The sequence below is a fragment of the Cibotium barometz genome, chromosome 7 (assembly GCF_041138505.1).
Source record: "Cibotium barometz isolate CiBa-2024 chromosome 7, ASM4113850v1, whole genome shotgun sequence".
Classification (NCBI taxonomy): Eukaryota; Viridiplantae; Streptophyta; class Polypodiopsida; order Cyatheales; family Cibotiaceae; genus Cibotium; species Cibotium barometz.
Window position 1 is genome coordinate 38314642 of NC_141052.1, and position 16181 is coordinate 38330822.

Consider the following 16181-nt stretch of genomic DNA (forward strand, 5'->3'; position numbering starts at 1 on the left):
GTTGGCACATAGGCCAAGCTGATCTCTCCTATTGAGAGTGTTAACCCATGGCCGACATGGCGACGTACTATATTTTACGTCATTAATTTAAATATTCTGAGTCATGGGCCGGGCTTGTCGGCACCATATGTTAAGGATGAAGGGATTGGGTGATCGCCGATGAGAGGCGCACCTTGGATATCAGTAGGATAAGGGTTAGGGTCGACCGGCCATGTATGGGCGCCCAAGTGTGAACGGCCAAGTCACCTATATGAGTCAAATGTAACCCTAAAATCCTCATTCTCATGTGTTGTGAATAGAAGAGTGCTCTTGCCTTATCTCCTTGTTTTCCTTCTCCTGCGTGTGTGAGAGAGAGAGAGAGAGAGTGAGAGAGCGATCGAGCGCACTGTGTAGCGGCACGGCGAGACGGCGGAGAGGCGGTAGAGCGGCGACGGCGGCTCCTCCTTCACGGCTGCGACGCGGGAATCCTTCAAGGCAGCAGTTAAGCGGTGAGTGACACACCCTTTGGCATTCTGTTTGAGCTTCCTTCCCTGGTTGTATGCTTGTAGCCATTCGTGGCTCGCATACGGTGTCTGGCAAGTCCCCAGCTACGACCTGTGCGGCAAAAGCGCACATTTTTGGCGCCGCTGCCGGGGAGTTGCCCTGCACCAAGCTCCAGTTTGCAGCTCGGCTACTGCGTGAAGTTTAATCTACACTGTAGGAAAGGCGTCTGTGTTGCTGTTGAGGTGTTTCTGTGGTTTTCAATCTCTGTTTCTGCAATTTGTCTTCTGTATTCCTGTTTCTTTTGTTATATTTTCGCTCCGCGTGTGGGCGTACGTTCTGTTATCTGGTTTCTGCGTGTGAGAGGGATTTCTGAATCCCCAGATCTGTGCTGTGTGTGCGAACGGCGCCGCGGCCAAGGTTGAACCGTAAGGAAACCCTAGAAAACTTATCCCACAAAAAAAAAAACAGAAAATAAAAAATAAGAAAATTATAAAAAAGAAAAAAGAAAAAATTAAATTTTATTTTCAAAGAAAGAACCAAACGTGTGGAGAGGAAAGCTTTTCTAATTGGAGAAAAAAATTTTGAAAAGAAAGAACCCCAATTGACCCACGACCCACGACCCCGGCCCCGGCCTCGGTCTCGGTCTTTTGATATATATATATAGGAGAGTGAGCCTCCATAGCTTTCTCTCAAGTGAGAGCTTATGGGAAGTCGTGCCCTATATGTAGCCCACTCCCCAAGGGGTAAAGTGAGCATGTGGGATAAAGCCCTCACCCTTTCCTCCACAAGCAAATAGGCTTTTGCCCCTTTCCCCCAAAGGAAACGGACTGTTTTGAGGACTACAAGAGCTCTGGATAGGCAAACACGGTGCTGTAAAGCACACTAGGACCCTTTAAACGATACGCTCGTTTCGAGCTATCACACGCCCTAGTCCAAGTTCGACCGTAAGTAAGGGGGTCAAAAACGGGTTAAAAACAACACAAAAACAAGTAAAAACGGGGTGCGAAACACCTAAGAAACCACTTGTGTGAGTTTCAAGGGTAGTTACCAACGCACGTAGGGTACCCACGTCACATGCATCTACGCTCTGGTCGGGTGCTAGAGCCTGAACCACTAGAAAGCGTTTCAGTCTACGCAGGCTCACACCATCCCTCCACGTTGGCATCTTGGCCTTCGGCTGGAACCCAAGGGAGTGCAACCCAAGATCCACGAATAGTGGATAGTGACTCGTCCTCTGACTCAGAAGCCATGGAAGGACACCCTACCAAGAACCCTGAGGAGACAAGCCAAAACATGCCAGTGTGGGCCCCACAGCCCGGATCTAGCATGTTTAGTCGTTTAATAGAGACCTTTAGTAGAGCTACACGCTCTGAGCATGCGAGAAGCGAAGTAAATGAGGAAGGAGGGGTAGTAGATTCGCCATTCACATCTTATGTAGACCCTATCCTCCCAAAGAGTGTCCATGTGGATATTCTACCCACTTCGTTTAATGAGGGCCCTACTGAGCTACCACATTCCGATGCTCTTCCTAAAGTAGAGGTCCCTAGAAGCCAATCCATAAGAAGTGACATTGCGTCCACTTCAAGAGAACCGTTTGGCACACCAAGTCTAGATGGGATATTTCTCAATGAAAATTGGGAATATGATCTACACACAGAGACTCTAACGGACCTATACACGGGTTACACATACCATGTAGGTTGGTTAGAAGTCCTACGATCTACATCTAGCGCCACTAATCTAGAGGAGCAACAACACATGATATGTGAGGTGATTCATAGAATTATCCAAATTGAGAGGCAAAATAGGGGAGTGGACCTAGTTTCCACTGGCCCTATGAGGTTCTTGGATACGGGCAAGGCCAAACAACCAACCCTATCACAATTGGAGACTCCCTCGGTGAGTCCCATAGACCCTTCATATGTTGTTTCGCCTGGAGTCTCAATGCAGGTTGAGCCCACGAGTAGTAACTTTAGTTTTCCAACCTTGGCTCAACTTTCCATTAAGGAATCCGCAATGCCTACCCCAATGATGAGCATGACAGAAAGCGCACCTGTTACCACTGTAGTTAGTACGACACCACTACCTAGTGGAACAGTACCTACAACAGTGCGTGGCAGTGCCTATCGGCCTTATGTACCTATTGCTACTCATGCTCATGTAGCTCCTACGCCTCCTAGTATGCCGATGGCGTATGCTCCAAGACTGCCTTATCACCACCCTTATCCAAGAGGAGCTAGGCCTAGCCACATATCATATCCTACGTCATTTGCCAACCTACTCAGACCAACGCCAACTCCTATCAGCCAGGCTATCCCAGAAGTGCCTCCACCAACTATGCCTGCTCACTTAGGAGATCTCGCAGCATTTGCTCAGACGATCGGACGATCCATTGCGGAAAACATGCGGGGCATGCCTGAGAGAGAACCTAGAAGCAAGGCAGTACAAGTGGCTAAGCTCACTCAAAACTTCAGTGGTAACGAGGATGTTAGGAAGCACATTGAAGTCTTTGAACACGTGTGTGATTCCTTGGAAGAGCACAATGAGCTCCATAAGTGTAAAGCCTTAGGCTTAACCTTAAGTGGGAAGGCCGGAGATTGGTATCGAACCTTAAGGGTTGAAGAGCGCACTCACTACCCCACTCTCAAGAGATTGTTCTTGAAAGAATACATACGCGAGGGTGTGCTTTGGGGGGTAGCATCTCAACTCCAAAAAGCTGAACGCGAGGAAGGGGAGTCAGTGAGAGACTTTATAAGTCGATTGAAGCATCTAAATTCTCGCTGCACTCCCGATGAACGCTTCAATAACAACCAACTCCTCGATAGATTCATCCGAGGATTGCGCCACGAGGACATTTACAATGGCCTAGTCATTAGAGGTCTTACAACGTGGGAAGCAGTCACTGCCAATGCAATCCAGTTAGAAGACAACTTGATGATTGCAGGTAAAAAGGTGTCTTCAGAAACAAAATCCGTTAGTTCGCAAGTATCTGGGCACGAGCCAATGACGGTAAAACCAATTGCCAAGGAGCCCAAGATATCTGAAATGTCTGTGACCGACCTTACTAAGGCTCTCCAAGAATACTTTAGGGGTAATCGAGCTCCTCAGAATAGCCATATGTACCCAAGAAGAGAGCAACAATGGTGTTCGGTGTGCTTAGGACCACATAGCACGAGTGAATGTCCCACATTTAGAGTCAAATTCAATGGGAATTGCAATGCATGTGGTAAGTATGGCCATCAATCTAAAGATTGCCTAACACTTAAGCGAATGTTGGCAAACCAGGCACCACTAGCTTGGTCAAACACACCTCAAGTACCCGCGCTAATGCCTGCACAACCTATCGAGCAACCGTCACAGCACATAGTTCCAAGGAATCTGAATGTAGTCCAGTCTGTGCCGTTACCACCGCCAGTGCTAGGACCACAACCTCCACATCCAAGGATTACCCCAATAAACCAGATGGGTTGTGAGTCACATAGTGCATGTGGGGATTATGAAGAGGAGATAGACCTCACTGCTCCATACGGGATTGATACGTTTGAAATGATTCCCCAGTACTACATGGAGGATCATTTCGGGCAAGTTAAGCCTGTATATCAAGCGGCTGCTCTCGCCACAAGAGGGCAAAACCTTAATACCTTGGCGAGGAGACCACCTCTTCAATGTTACGAGTGTGGTGGACCGCATCGTATAGCGGAGTGCCCTAATAGGCTACAGAAGATCGCTACTCAGATGCAACCAAATCAAGGGAGCACATCAGGAATGTCGGTACTTACATGTAATCGTTGTGGCATAGATCATTTGATCGCTCAATGTCCACATAATCCTAATGCACCCAAGATTACGCCATTGAATTTGGTTGAGGTCACCAACCAAGCACGAGGAGCCACACCCATTGTACCCGTGAATGTAGTTACACGGTCAATGCTTCAAAATCAAAACTACATTCTTGAAGAGAGGGATACTGCATCAATCGCTCAGGCAAAGAAAAAGAAAACACGGCGAAAGAGATCGCTTAATGCCACGAGCTCCAAGCCTAGTTCAAAGACTAACATAGGGACAGGAGACGACCCCGTGTATATGAATGATCCTGAAGATGATTCCGATTCAATAGAAACCATGGGGACCAAAGCCACTACCTTAAGGGAGGAACCCACTCGGGAGCTCAATGAAGGAGAATCAAGCGAGTACAAAAATAAGGGGAAACGGAAGGAAACTTCCTCGGCCCCACAACCAAGTCAGTTAATGCCCTCTCGACCACCCAAACTGACTGAGACTCCCCAAGACAAGCCACGTGGGCCAAAAACCCTCAAGAAAAAGATTGGAACTTACCCAAACCCAGTTGAGGAGATTGAACAAGTACAACACTTAAGGGGTTTGGTGGAAGAAACACAAAGAGAACTGGAGCCAAACCCGAGAAAAATCAAAATTCCAGACACAGTGTTTCCTACGCAAGTTCAGCCTCACCGGAACCATAAACCGTTAGCTATACCTAGTATCATTCGGGAAGAAAGTGAGGATAGGACATCTGGAAGTGGGCAACCACCCTTCTTGCTGGAAAGAATGTTTAGTGAGGGAATGCCTGACCCCATCGAAGAGGAAGTGATTCCATCTTCACCAGTCCCTAGTCAAGGGGCGATGTCTCGAAAAGTACCGTTGAATGTGTCTAAGCTAATGGATTTCATGTCCTCTGAGATCAGAACCACGATCATATCCAAATTATACGGAGATCCTGAGCTATTCTTAGCTCTTCGGGCATTTCTCAATGGAGAACTAAAGGCGGGGCTACCACAATTTGCAAATATGGATAGACCCGACACGCTTCAAGATGAAGGGGAGCATTGGGATCTACAACCCAACTTTGATGAAGATTCGGTCGTGGAAATACCTGTGAACAAGTTGGGACAGTACTTTGAAGGTGACGAATCTAATGCCACCCTCCCCATTACTACCAAGGGATTAACTCTAAAGGGAATCCTTGATGGTGGTGCTGGAGTGAGCATTGTGACTAAAAACTGTTGGGAATCTATGGGAAGGCCTCACCTCGAAGTCACAAACATAGTGGTTAAGATGGCAAACGGAACCATAGCTAAACCTATTGGAATGTTAAGGGACCTTAAGATCAAGGTCCTGGGATACAAGGTAAAACATACCTTCATTGTAATGGATTTCTCCAAGCATCCTATGTCATATCAAATGATCTTAGGACGTCCTTTCATGAGGGAAGCACAAATGGTACATGACTGGTTGAAAAACCATGTCTACCTACAATTCCAGGACTCTGTCATTCGAGTTGATCTTGAGAATGGTCGTGCACATCCTTTAGGAAGCAAGGTTATCATCGATAATCGATCGGATACCACTGTTCACTCTGCCCCATTAAGGTATTGCTATACATGCAAAAAAGAGACTGATGATGGGAAAGATTCTCCTTATATGGATGTCCTACCGGGTATGACTGAGTCGGATAACGTGGATTGGGTACACCTAGCGGCAACCATAGACACATGGGGAAATAGAGGCACAAGTTGGGTAACACCTGAAGGGCAAGATATGCCACCGTTAGTGCCAATAAACATGATAGGTGTTATGCACATGACTCCTGATGGCGAGAACGTGGCAAACTCCACCGACACTGAAAGTAGCGAAGACTCTGACCAATGCAACTCTGAGTATGAATCTCAAGAAGAAACTGACCCTGATGGGAAAAATGAATCAAATATTCACCCAAAGGTGGAAGCAAGGTGCTCAAGGCCTAGGACAGTGACCTCTTGCAGTTCATCCGAAAGTGAAGTTCGACCAAGTGAGTTCGAATCTGATAGAAACAAAAATCAAAAACTTGGTAAGAAGAAAACGAGACATAAGCGCCAACGCTATCGAGCTAAGGTACGAACTGCAATAAACAAGGAACGATCCACTGCAGAATGGCTTAGTTATGTAGGAGCCATTGATGCTCATCGGAAGATAGCGGATAATTGGGGACAATACCTCCAAAGTGTCATGTGGTGTATTCCGCAACCTCATGACGTCGCCCAATTAGAAATCGAAGAGAAGCCAAAACTAAGTCGTACTGCAAGAAGGCGACAAAACCAAGAGTTGGCTCAGCAACAAAAGGAAGCGGAATTGAAAGAAAAAAGTCTGGCACAACAGGAACCAGTAGACTTACACCCCGCACCCGAGCATTTCAAATCATTCACCACAGGGGAACGTAAAGTAGTCTACACAAAAGCCCAACGAACGCCTACCAATGGGAGTAGCGGTGTCTACGATGGCCCTGCGGTAGTTAAGGAGATAGACTTAGCAGATCCGGGTGAGGAGTCTAAACCAGTTTATATTGCTCAAGACCTCACCAAGGCGGAAGAAGCTGCACTTACGAAGCTTCTTAAAGAATTCAAGGACATATTTGCTTGGACATATCATGATATGAAGGGTGTTCCACCCTCGGTGGTGCAACACACGATTCCAATGATTAGCACTGCTAAACCAGTCCAGCAACGTCCCTACCCAATGAATCCTAAGTACGCAAAGATTGTACAAGAGGAAATTGAAAAGCTGGTAAAATGTGGATTCATATACCCAATTGAGCACTCAGAATGGGTTTCTCCGATAGTCATCGTGCCAAAGAAGAATGGGAAACTCAGAGTGTGCGTTGATCTCAAAAAGGTTAATGCAGCCACCAGAAGGGATCATTACCCCTTGCCATATTCTGAACATGTTCTTGAAAGAGTGGCAGGCAAGGAGGCATATAGCTTTTTAGATGGGTACTCGGGTTACAATCAGATCACAATTGCAGTCGAGGACCAAGCTAAAACAGCATTTATCACGGAGTTTGGAGTGTTTGCCTTTCGCGTCATGGCTTTTGGCTTGACCAATGCACCTGCAACATTCCAACGATTGATAAACACGGCCTTTAAGGAATATCTAAGGGACTTCTGTGAAGCTTTCTTAGATGATCTTTGTGTTCATTCCTCTTGGGACGAGCACTTGATGTGTTTACGAAAAATATTTGAAAGGTGTAGATTATATCGCATCTCCTTGAATCCTTTCAAATGCCAATTCTGGGTTAAACACGGAGTTATCTTAGGGCATATAGTGTCCAAAAATGGGATTTCCACTGATGAGAGTAAGATCAAGGTCATTCTGGAATTACCCCCACCCACCAACTACAAGGGAGTCCAACGCTTTATGGGCCACGTTGGTTATTATCGAAGGTTTATTCTCTTCTTCGCCGAGATAGCTCGACCATTGTATAAGCTTCTCATCGAGTTTATTTGGACCGAAGAATGTGACCGTGCCTATGAGCTATTAAAGAAGGCCTTGGCGAGTGCTCCAATCTTGAGAATGCCTAACTGGGATTTACTCTTCCATGTGCATATTGATGCATCAAACTTTGCTATTGGGTGTGTGTTAACTCAACCTGGAGAACATAAGCTAGACTACCCCATTAGCTTTGCCAGTCGCCAGTTGAACGATGCTGAGATGAACTACACCACTACGGAGCGAGAAGGGTTGGCAATGATATATGCAGTAAGGAAATTTCGTTATTACCTCCTTGCCACCAAGTTTGTTTTCTATGTGGATCATCAAGCATTGTTGTATCTGGTAAATAAACCATGCTCCACAGGAAGAATCACACGATGGCTATTGATTCTTCTTGAGTTTGATTTCACGGTTGTTGTGAGACCTGGCAAGAAACATGTTATGGCTGATCATTTGTCTCGCATACCCAATGGTGAGGCTCCTACAGGGGTTGATGATGACTTACCTGACACTTCCCTGTTCATGGTGGAGACAATGCCTGAATGGAGTGAGAAGATTGTTAACTTTTTGGTTAATGGCTTTCCACCCAAGGAGCTTCGTAAAGATCTAGCTCGAAAGCTGATCAAAGAATGCGAACCCTATTGCCTGATAGCCGGGACTCTTTATAAAAGAGGAAAGGATGACGTTCTTAGGCGTTGTGCCCGAGAGGATGAGTATCTATACATTTTACAAGAGGCACATATGGGCGTAGCCGGTGGTCACTTCTCAGGAGACTTAACTGCGTGAAAGATCTTACAATCAGGGTATTGGTGGCCTACTATGTTCCAAGATGCATCACTCTTTGTGAAGGGTTGCGATGAATGCCAACGATACAAGAAACCGCAGAGGAAAGATCAGATGCCCCTACATCCGATCAAAGTAAACCAACCATTTGAAAAGTGGGGTTTAGACTTTGTAGGTCCAATTAGTCCAGCGGCCCGAAACACACAATCTCGCTATATTGTTGTGGCCACTGACTATATGACCAAATGGGCTGAAGCGAAAGCGACACGTAAGGCAGATGCAAGGACAACAGCCAAGTTCCTCTTTGAAAATATAATCACACGATTCGGTTGTCCTTTTGAACTTGTGAGCGACAATGGTACGCATTTTATAAATGAAGTGATTAAGGAGCTCACAACAAATTTCATGATATCCCATCACAAATCTACTCCTTATTATCCGCAAGCGAATGGCCAAGCCGAGAGTACCAACAAGACTTTAATCTCTGTTTTGACAAAGACAGTTGAAGCTCATCGCACGGATTGGGATCTAAAGCTTACGACAGCTTTATGGGCCTATCGTACTGCGTACAAAGTGGCTATTAATTGTACACCATTCAAAATGGTATATGGCCAAGAAGCAGTCATGCCATGGGAATTTGTCATTCCTAGTCTTCGTGTTGCAACTCAAGAGGGTTGGGATGGTAATCCCTTAGTAGAGCGTCTATATATCCTTGAGCGGCTAAACGAAGAAAGACAATTGGCTGTATACAATGCCCTTGTGGAGAAGGATAGAAGGAAAAAATGGTTTGATCGCCATTTAAAGGACAAGGACATCAAGGTTGGGGATAAAGTCCTGATGTATGGAGTGCGAAACGAAAAGAAGAAGCTCAAATATGCTGGTAAGGGACCGTATAGAGTATGTGAAATTACACCGCAAGGTACCATCAGAGTGGAGACTCTCGACGGAGTTGAAACCATTGGATTCCTTAATGGGAGTAAATTCAAAAGATACTATGACCCCCTGAGCCAGGAGGAGTTACACGCAATCCATCAAAAGAAGGCAGCTAAAGAACATGCTGAGCTTAAAAAGATACAAGCAAGAGTCGAAGCCAAAGAACGTCAACAGCGTGCTAGGAGACAACGAGAAGCCAACTTGGGAATTACGCAAGTATTTTTCGAGGAAGCAGAGGAGGATGCACTGGAATCTGACCCACCTCTAAGATACCCAATTGAGTTACAGAGTCCTTACGGGGAGGTGCTGTATAATGCATTATTGGATACAGGAGCTCAACACAATTTGCTATCATATGGCGTGTGGTGTCAACTGGGAAAACCACCTTTAACCAAGAGTTCTATCCAAGTCCAAGGAATCAACAAGAAGAAAACCCCTGTCTCAGGAATTCTGCACACTCCGGTTGCTTATGACAAGGGAACCATAATTCAAAGCTTTTTGGTTATGCCTGCTGGCACCATGGAAGGGACTGTAATCTTAGGGCGTAAATGGATGATGGCCACCAAGTGCAATATCGATTGGGCAACCAGACAAGTCACAACGCAAGAACCAACACTAGGTCTGACCGCTCAAAATCCCGCACCTAAGTCATCCACTCAAATATTAGATAATGAAAAATCACAAAGTCCAGTGGCAAAACCATCTTCGATTGTTGGCCACCCCTCTAACGCTTCAACGCCAAGAGTGGAAACAGGCAAGGCGGTCCATAAAGCTTCGCTTACTATGCCAAAGAGTACATACAAATGGGTCCCCAAAGCTTCGTTAACAGCTACTTTCCCTGCTCAATCTCGTTCAGCCACCAAGAAGCCTCGTAAAAGGAAAGCAGCTGCCCACCCGAGAAAGGGCAATGTAACATCGCGATGGATCCCTAAAAAATTATTAGTAGCCCAAGGGTACTATGAGGGAAATGACCAGATTTGGGTCCCTAAACATAAGCTGAATCCCTCTACATCACCTATAAAACCTTGCAAACCAATTGTTGCCACCCCAACGATAATTCAAGATCGTGGTAAGGGAAAGGTAACAGAGTGCTCCACACCACTTCTTCCAGAGTTAGTTTGGATTCCCAAACGATATCGATCATTACCACCTAGCTCAGGAAGGGGGGAGCCACATGAAGCTTCTAGCTCCTCATGCCAGGCACACGCTGATATAGAAGTTTCTACATGCTCTACACCTACTCTTGTCAACACCCAACAAAAAACTGATGAGTCTACGTCTCCCCTTGTAATAGTATCGTCGGAAACCATTTCCTCCATTCGTCAATGGGAGCGTACACTACCATCTCTACAATTGGATGTGGCCACAAGGGTCATAAAAAGCTATCTGCCCACATCACAACCTATGACCCGCTGGACAAATTGGTTCCAAGAGGCTGCAACATCATTGCAAATAATATGATCTAATATGATCTACCCAAGGAAAGGGGGAGCATGTACTCATGCTCGACATTCTAATGCTTCCTCCTTAACCTTCTCCCCTGACCATGTAATTGCCAAATTCAAGGGGATGTATATATATAGCTTCATACATTTTTAAAAAATAAAAAAAAACAAAAACAAAGAAAAGAAAAACAAAAAATAGTAAAAAGAGCAAGAGCACAAAAAGAGGATAAATATCTGTATACAATCAAGAACTAGATTGACCTGTCTCACAAACCTACTGATGCTATATCTGTGTTTGCAGATATGGCAGATGCACGATCATCATACACTTCATCCACTCCCGCCTTTGATGAGAGGTATCATCTGTACCTTTCTCAGATATTTCACATGTGCTATCCTGTTATTGAAACTGAATGGGATCATATAGATGTACTGGCCAGAGAGGAAAATGTTGAAGAATTAGAATGGCTAATTCGCCTATTGACCATGACTGACCCCTACTCCGTAGAGGAAATATCCCCGATAGCCCAATGCTTTCCTTTTCCACAAGATGACTATCCTCGCATGGTTATATTCTTGATGAGTTTATGTGGATGGGAAAATGAAAAGGAAATATCTGACAATGATGAATGGACGGATGAAACTCATGGCACTACTGAGGTTGACTTTATTTGTTTGGATGATGCGGATAGAGGCTTAGCCTTAGGGCTAGAGCCAGGACTCTACAACATCCTCTTACCGTATTCTCAGTAGTAGTGTGGTGACTGGTAGGTAGGTTAGTGTTTTCAAGTTTTTTCTAGTTTAGATTCCTTAAACGAGTCTTGAAATTTTCACACTGATGTGCCTCTCGAGGTATAGTGCTTGTTAGTTGATTGTACAGGTTAAAAAGTTTGAGGTGGGTTCGCTTCCATATCTTGAGACTGCCGCAACGATCATCAAAATATATCTACATCACATTGCAAGCTGTCTCATCAAATCAAGGAGATCTCCAATTTCAGGTGTAATTCTTCCATACCCACTCTCTTTCGTTTTTTCTGTTCAATTAATTTCATAAACTATACGGCATGACCACATGGAAATTGTCACTGTACTACTTAGTTTTTGAAGTTGCTTGCATGCTAGTGTAAAACATTAATGAGCTTAACTTTATTGGAAATATTCCTAGGCAGCATGATGTCTTTAGTTAACCTTGGAATACGATTGTCTTAGGTCTAGGGTCAAACCATCTTAATGTTTGACACCTGGCCATGTGTGTGTTGACCTCTAGGACATAGCTTTTACCCCTTGTCGAAAGGATGTAAGAACACATTTTAGTTCAGGAGCAAAGATCAAAAGAAATAGATTTAAAAAAAAAAGCCTACAATAAATGGCAATACAAGGGTTAGTGTGCTTTCATGTTGGCCTATCGCCTTATTGATACTTGGTAGGCGAGGAGTATTCTACTCCAAACCGATGCCTTGGTTGGTAGGGGGTAGCCTTGCCTAAAGTGAGCTAATAGATTCCTGGATAATGCCTTGTGTTAAACATGGTACCAGTATCGATGTTAGTTTTGCCTTAGGAAGGTCGCCATTGTGTGTAAAAATTGTCACGTGCATTTAAAAAAAAAAAAAAAAGGCAAAAGGCTCCTGTAACTGTGATGTTTCTTGTGTCCCTAGACGTGTGGTATTAACTTGTTCTTAGAGTAGACACAGTGTGGTCATCTGTTTATTTATTAAGCTTGGTTATTTTCCTTGACTTAGGCCAGTTATAAACCTTGATTAACCTGTGACACCTTGCTAACTCTTGAATTCCTTTCAATAATTTTAAACTCCTATTAATTTGCTACACTAGCTCACTCATGTGACTTTTAAACTAAGTTCTCATAGCAACATCCATTGTGGTCTCACATGCTTGAATTTATACACTTTATATCTTTTGAATTCTAGCATACCTTCACTCTACTTCCCTGTTTTGCAGACGGTCTACCACAACAACCCTCTTGAGCTTACCATACCATAGCTTCCGAGGACGGAATCTACATCAGGAAGGGGGGCATGTTAACCCATGGCCGACATGGCGACGTACTATATTTTACGTCATTAATTTAAATATTCTGAGTCATGGGCCGGGCTTGTCGGCACCATATGTTAAGGATGAAGGGATTGGGTGATCGCCGATGAGAGGCGCACCTTGGATATCAGTAGGATAAGGGTTAGGGTCGACCGGCCATGTATGGGCGCCCAAGTGTGAACGGCCAAGTCACCTATATGAGTCAAATGTAACCCTAAAATCCTCATTCTCATGTGTTGTGAATAGAAGAGTGCTCTTGCCTTATCTCCTTGTTTTCCTTCTCCTGCGTGTGTGAGAGAGAGAGAGAGAGAGAGTGAGAGAGCGATCGAGCGCACTGTGTAGCGGCACGGCGAGACGGCGGAGAGGCGGTAGAGCGGCGACGGCGGCTCCTCCTTCACGGCTGCGACGCGGGAATCCTTCAAGGCAGCAGTTAAGCGGTGAGTGACACACCCTTTGGCATTCTGTTTGAGCTTCCTTCCCTGGTTGTATGCTTGTAGCCATTCGTGGCTCGCATACGGTGTCTGGCAAGTCCCCAGCTACGACCTGTGCGGCAAAAGCGCACAGAGAGTCTCTCCATGACATAGTGATAATGCACCTCAATGTGCTTTGTGCGAGCATGAAAAACTGGGTTTCTCGCAACTGCCAATGCGCTCTGACTGTCAGTGAAGATAGAGGTGGCAGACTCCTGTCCAACACCCAAGTCAGCCACCATAAGCCGTCTAAGCCACACACACTCAACCGTAGCTGTGAAAGCTGCCCTGTACTCAGCTTCACAACTAGAAGTGGCCACAGTAGGTTGCTTCTTGCTCAACCAAGATATGCATGAGCTACCGAGCATGAAACAAAAACCACTTGTGGACACTCTTTGTCATAGCAACCAGCCCAATCTGAGTCCGAAAAAGCATGTAAATCTGGCGGCAACGATCCCCCTTGGGATAAAACAACCCAAGATGTATGGTGCCACTCAAGTAGTGAAAGATGCATTTAACTGCTTTCCAATGCTGAGACCCTGGGCTATGCATAAACCTGCTCACCTGTGAGACTGCAAACTGAATGTCCGGCCTCGTAATGCATACATAAATGAGGCAACCAACAGCTGTCTGATAGAGTGTGACATCAAAGTGGTCTCCAGCATCGTGAAGACTCAACTTCAATCCTGTCTCCATTGGAGTAGCAATAGGCTTGCAGTCTTCAAGGCCAAATCTCCGCAACAATGTTTCAATATACTTTGTCTGACACAAAGCAATACCTCCATCACACTGCATAAATTGTATCCCCAAATAATGATGCAAATGCCCCAAATCTGACATCTCAAAAGAGGCATTCAAATCAGCCTTAAAATCAGCAATATGACTCTCATTTGGTCCTGTGAGCAGCATGTCATCGACATAGAGAGCAATGATTAGATGTACATCATCCACACGTTCAACATACAAGGTGCTTTCTGTTGGACTATTCTGAAAACCATGTGCAGTCAAATATGCATGTATCTTTTCATACCAAGCTCGTGGAGCTTGGTTTAAACCATATAAAGCCTTTTTCAACCTGCACACTTTGTTTTCCTGCCCTCTTTGAACAAAACCACGAGGCTGCGATACATACACCTCCTCATGCAAATCTCCATTCAAGAACGCAGTCTTTATGTCCAACTGATGTACATTCCAACCATTATGAGCTGCTAATGCACAAATGCTACGAATGGTAGTCATACGACAAGTGGGAGCAAAGGTCTCATCAAAATCAATGCCCTTTTCTTGAGCATAACCCTTTGCAACAAGTCTAGCCTTATAGTGATCAACACTGCCATCTGGCTTTCGTTTCAACTTAAAAACCCACTTACATCCAATGGCCTTTTTACCAATAGGCAAATCACACAAAGACTATGTACCATTCTTCATTATAGCATCATATTCACTTTGCATTGCAGCCAACCAATTTTTTGATTTTTGTGCCTCATCAAATGAAAGAGGTTCTTCCTCTTCACACATACTAGACATAGCCAAAGCATAACAATCTGATGCATAAGAGGCATGCTGAAAACCTGAACGAGTACGACTAGACATAGGTGCATCAATTTTACTATCACGCAAGGTTTGCACCAGCCATTTAGGCATACCTCTAGCCTGCTCATTTTCAGCCCTATCCTCAGAAATTACATCCTGTAAATCTGCATCAGAAATAGGCTGATCTATGATGTCGTTTGAAATGTGCATAGGCTGAATATTTGCCTCATTAGGACTTACATTTGAATTCCCACCTATAAACAAAGGCAACAATGTATCAAATACATCCCGTGAGCTCACACCTGTCTCTTTGGTACATGCTTTGGTACATGATAACAAAGGCTGCACAGCATCTTCCACAAAAACAACATCTCGACTAATCAAGATACGCTTTGACTGCGGATGATACAATCTGTAACCCTTGCTCTCAGCACTGTAACCAACAAAAATGCATTTGACAGCCTTATCATCCAATTTTCTACGTTGTTGCATAGGCACTAAAGCATAGGCCAAGCAACCAAAGACACACAAGTGACCAATAGAAGGCTTCCTACCATGCCAAGCTTCATATGGAGTAATAGATTGCAAGGCCTTAGTGGGGCACCTATTGAGTACATATGCAGCACACATGACAGCCTCAAGCCAAAACGCATGTGGCAAAGCTTGGCTCTGACCATACATCGTGCCATCTCCATAAGTGACCTATTTTTCCTCTCAGCAACACCATTTTGCTGAGGGGTGTATGGCACTGTACATTGGTGTTTTATCCCATGACTAGCCAGAAATGCATCAAACTCTTTAGACATGTACTCCGCCCCTCGATATGGAGGGTGCCCACAGTACAATTGGATACATTTTCAACCACCATAAGTAAAAACTATTTGAAGCACAAAAACACTTCGGACTTTGCCTTCAGTGGATATACCCATCCATGCCTTGAGTAATCATCAATGAAAGTCACGAAGTACAAGTGTTTACCAAATGACGGTTACCAAATGACGGAGTTTGCATAGGCCCACATACATCACTATGTACAAGTTGCAATTTGCGAGTGACCCGCACAGAACCATCCTTTGGAAACGCAGAACGTTGCATTTTGCCCAAAATACAGCCTTCACAAACATGTTTCAATGGTGCCTCAAGAGGGGGCAATGAAGCAACCATATCAAATGTCTGCAAAACCACGCCAAACTAGAAAAGTTCAGATGACCAAAACGAGCAT